The following is a 5409-nucleotide window of genomic DNA, read 5'->3' as shown; positions in this document are numbered from 1 at the left end:
GAAATCTAAGGAAGTCTGGCCTTCTCACAGCGGCTCCTATAGAATGAAGAGAGAGAGAGAAAAAAAGTGATGATTCACAGGATGAAGGCAAGGCTGCAAACCCCTCTGCAGTGGCTGAGTGAATGTCTAAGCTCAACAGGCCTGGCAGGCAGAGGGGATGCAATCACCTGGAGGCTGCTGCAAACCTCGGAGGAAGAGTCCATGGGAAACAGGGCCCCTGGGCAGGTCTGACTGTACACTGCCGCTGCTTTGCTCCACTGTGGTCATTAAAGCTCCGCTGAGACAGCGGGCCCACCACCACCACCGCCCTTCGTCTTCTTGAAGAATACAGCACAGCTGAAACCTGTGTTTGAAGGAGAAATGGGAAACACGTGCCACGGTTTGTATTCGTGATTAACAAGTAAAGCGAAGCGAGGTGCTTATTCCTAAGGTGAGCCTGGTTGAGCCTTAGCCAAGAGACTGGAAACACTGGTTGAATTTTCAAGAAAACCGAGTTAAGAACGTAAAGGAGTAACCCTGTATCAATAACTCACCATAATTTTTGGTAAAAGATCAAATTACAGCAAACCAATCTCTCCTTGATGAGACCTTCCTATTTACATCCAGTCTATTGGTTTGCAAACAATCTAGTAACTTTGATAATGAACACAGGGAATTTTAAATAAAGCCTCTAAGTATGAAGAAAAAGAAAAGACACAAAGAATCGAGAAGACAATATCAAATGATACTTCTTTGAAAACAAATGGGATGTTTAACACCCTGGCCAAGTCGGGCAGGGTGGTACACACTTGTAATTTAAAAAAAAAAAAAAAAACAAAACAAAACTCCCCAGCAGGGTGAGCGGGCTGGGCTAATGAAATTCAAGGCCAGCCTTGGGTATGTGGCAGCAGAGGGGAGAATTAATGAGGGTCAACAATGGAAGGGGTATGGATACGTTTTTTATCTGTAATACATGGTCATCGCATAGATACCTCCACTGCAAAGATGGTTAACGTACCTAAAACCCGAAGGACTTTCTGTAAGAAATGTGGCAAGCATCAGCCTCACAAAGTGATCCAGTATAAGAAGGGCAAGGATTCCCTGTATGCCCAAGGAAAGCGGCGTTACAATCGGAAGCAGAGTGGTTACAGTGGGCAGACAAAGCCAATTTTCCAAAAGAAGGCCAAAACCACAAAGAAGATTGTGCTGAAGCTTTAGTGTGTGGAGCCCAACTGCAGGTCGAAGAGGATGCTGGCCATTAAGAGATGCAAGCATTCTGAACTGGAAGGAGACAAGAAGAGAAAAGGCCAAGTGATCCAGTTCTAAAACTCATGTCTTCCTAGAGGAAAATGACTTGTTAGAAAATAAAGTTATTGTTCCTGATACCAAAGGGGGGGGGGGACAGCATCTTCACCCTCTGGAGGCAGAGCTGGATTTTGATTATCACTCTTTGATTTTCCACACAATCCCAGGAAGAGCTAGTGGACAGCATTTAAGACAAGCAGATACATCTTAGAACTAATGGAAACAGCAGCCCTTTCCCAAGAAAGATGACAGAATCCAGAGACTCAATAATATCCTTTTTTAAAAAATGTTCAATATAGAGCAAAAATGCAAGAAAAAGTAAACTCAAAGCTTTATAAATTTCAAAGTAGCTAGCATAAACAGGCTGTAATATGACTCATGTTGAAACCACCAATCAAGTATCGTGATGTAGAAACCAGGCATGCTGATAGACACCTGCAATTCAATCCTAGGACTAGCTTGGATTGCTCAAACCTAAGAGTTCAAGACCAAGCCATGCAGCTTAGTGAGGCCCTATCTCAAAGCTGCATGAGTCAGGGTTAGACAAGCATGCAGTCAGCTTTAATTGTTATAAAAAGAAGACATCAAAATTTAAGATTTAAATAGTCACAGTGCCAATTGACATACACTGTCTTCACAAACAATATTTCAGGAATAAACCTGGTCCAATTGTTCTGAAGGCCTAAATCCACACCCCACCTCCATCCCATCGCAAGCCTGCCTGGCTGCCTCCACCGAGAAGCTGCCTCCAAATGCGTCTGGCACTCCTCAGACTTACGGTCTTGCCTTCTGCTGCTCTGGTCGGTACACCAAGTATTATTGCTAAAATGCTGAGAGATTAGCTTTTACCCATCAAACACTTTGATTCTTCTAAATGTTTTGGTAGAAATAAGAACCAAACTCTACACTCTTCAACATTGCATTTATGGTCTTTTTCATCCCATCTCTCCGCTCCTCTGGTCCCCCATTCAAGCCACACCCCACCCTTCTCAAAACAAGTCCCACATATCTTAAACCTACCTTCTGATTGACGCCTGCAGTGTTGTTTCTTGGTGCCTGGATACCTTGGCTGGGAAGCTATCAACCATGTACCCTCTCCCCTGACAACCCCACCACTTAGAACAATTTGCTTGGAGCCACATCTCGCCTAGGAAAAATGCTGAAACTTATGCTGCCGGCCATAACATCTACATCAAGAGCCCTTGTTCTCGTCTTAACTGCTCCAGCCTCTATCAGCACTGGAAAGTTTTACCTCATCCATGAAAAGCCTCAGTGACCTCCAGATGACTAATATCCAATAGAAGCTAGATGATGATACCATGAAGGTAGATGATACCATAAGAAACAGAAATAAAAAGCCACAGTTTGGAGGAAAAAGAAGAGGGTACGGTGTTGGGGTTAAGGCAGAAATGCTTTTGAGACATCCAAATGGAAATATAATTTGAAAAAAGCAATTAGGAATGTAGGTCTGGAGTAATCGAAAGGACTGGAAAAATAGGCTGGGAAATCTAGATGTAGTCAACCCATATTATTTGAAAAGCCCATGTATATGGAATTACATATTAACTAGAAGTCGTTGTTCACCCCAGAACACAGATATGCCAAGGGAAGCAAACATTTGAGCCACTGGATGAACCTGTTTCCAAAGGAGACCAAGCTAGGTGAGGCTCTGCCGTCTCCAGCTCTTCCCCTGTAAACAAGTAACCCTTTTTGCAGTCTACTTAATGACACATCCTTTATATTCTGTGCTTCTCCCTTGGAGCCTGTGTAAAGCTGCCTGATAGTGTAGCGCTGTCTAGCGTTCCTTAGCAGATGCACCTTCAAGAGAAACCCTGTTAGGCAAGCAAGCTTCCTTCAAGAGAGAATTACAGTGCTGGGGATATGAGATCAACGTTAATGAAACCATAGGATGTATTAAATATTAATATTATATATTAAATACGGTGTCTTCACACAGAAACAAACATAGAGCAAGGCTATGCATCCATTAACTGATAAATGTAAACAGAGGCTCCAAGGGCATAACTTTGCATCTCTCAACAGAAATAATTCAGTATTCAATAATTTAGTGTTCCTGTCAAGCTTGTAGAACACAACTATGGATAATGAGAATCAGCTGCATATACATAATAGGCGTAAGAATGGATAATGTTGAACAGTCAAAGCATACATACAGCAAGAAAATAAGAAATGTCAAAGCAGAACCTAAGGGGATATCATTGTTTAGGACCTGGATGTTGTTGAGGGATGGCCAAAAGAATGGTAAGGAAGGTACTAACAGGTCCTTGGGGAGTAATGTGATGCAGTTTTGCCAGGAGCTACAGAACAGCTAGGGATGGGGGGAGGTGTGGGATGGTGGTGTCAAGAGAAAAACATGAAATTTTGAGAATAGTGCACCTGAGTTTAAACCTTAGTTCTGGGGCTTATTAACTGAGCCGCACAAAAATCCATCTTATTTCTCTGCTCACTACTTACTTCCATATCACAAAAACAGTATCTAATCCAGATGGCTACTGTAGGGAATATACATGGTGTCTGCAAGCCATGGAAATCACCAAGGGTAAATAGACTCCATTCTTTGGAACAGTTTAGAAACAAGATAAAAATCTTTCAACAGATGGAACAAAGACATTTCTGATCCTGACCTCGGTGATGCTCAGCATAAGTACAATTCCATGCATAATGTATTTTACTTAAGTTGTGAAGTTGGGGTTGTCTATATCGGATGAGGATGTTCACTGATTCATTTCATTTCTTTAGGATCTAACTTACACCTACATCTCCAATCTAGGTCTCTTCTGACCACCTCATAATCATGTTTTCCCATTGCTAAACAACCATGTACTATTTTTCTGACATGCTAAGTGAGACATTTCCAGTATCTGTGTCTTAGAACACATCTTTACTTGTCCTTATTGGTCCAAGGTCTGTGGGAATTACTTCTTCAAGGCTCCACATTAAAAGGTATTGGCTCTCTGGGTTATTTCTTGTCAAAGAAGTAAGTAATGGGACCTTTTAAGGCAGACTGTGTATTAAGAATATCAGGACAGCACTGCAAGGTGTGGTATTTTGTATTGCTAGTTACTACAAGGTGAATTTACCATTTGATTTGCTCAAATACATCGGTACATCCTCAGCAATACATGTGGAATATATTAAACTGGGGGAGGGGGATGTCTTCCTTTACCCTCAGAGTCTCAGCTGGGCCTGAGACTGAAACCGAGTAGATTCATAGAAGAAAAGGGTACAGAGTTTATTGAAACATTTTTTTTTCCATGTGACTAGTGTCTTCATACTAACCTGAAGAAGGCCTATGTGGATGTATTTTCATACCAGTGGCCATCTTGCAAAAGTGGCTAGGGTGTGGGTTAAATTCTATAAAGTCTGTTATAGACTTCTCAGTTTCAACTTCTCTAGCTGGTACAAATCTGCTTTTTTCGAGAACATGCCAAGGCAGCAAGCACACTGTAGGCTGGTACCCAGCACGGTGCACACAGCAGGTACCAATAGAGTATATTCTCCACTCACATACAGGTCTCCCATAAACTCTTTGCAAAGCTTATTTACAGATTTATTGTTAACTGTTTATGTCTTTCCTTTACACTTAAACACGAGCTTTTAAGTTTCTTCTCGTACTGGACTTCTTTTTTTCCCGACCTTGTCAGTCCTTGCAGGGTTGTAAGTGCCCGGGACTAGTCAAGCCTGCAGGGAGGGTAGGGGATGGGGGATGGGGGAAGAGGGTGTGAGGAAATAAGATGGCTTAAGAGTCTCCATTTTCATTGCTGTGTTCCTCCTCTTCCTCCATACGGTCCCACGCGGAGGGACGGATGCACCCTCCAATCCTCGCTAAGGGAAACTGAGAGATTCGACCAAGACTTGCGAGGTGAAGCTGCGGCGTTAAAGGAGCCCGCAAGTCAACGCTGCGCGGTGCTGTGGGACCGCCAGGGCATCAGACAACGAGCGAGCGGCGGGGATGCAGACAAAGGCTGGAGCGTCGGCTGCACCGCCAGCCCCCAGCGAGCGCCCGCAGCCTGGCCCAGGAGAGGGGCGCGGCCTGACCTAAGGCGGCAAGCCCCGCCCCTCCCGCGGTCGCTAAGCAACCATCCCGGAAGTCGCGAGCCCGGG

This window comes from Phodopus roborovskii, unplaced genomic scaffold (assembly GCF_943737965.1).
Source record: "Phodopus roborovskii unplaced genomic scaffold, PHOROB, whole genome shotgun sequence".
Taxonomy (NCBI): domain Eukaryota; kingdom Metazoa; phylum Chordata; class Mammalia; order Rodentia; family Cricetidae; genus Phodopus; species Phodopus roborovskii.
Note: the sequence above shows the minus strand (reverse complement) of the source record.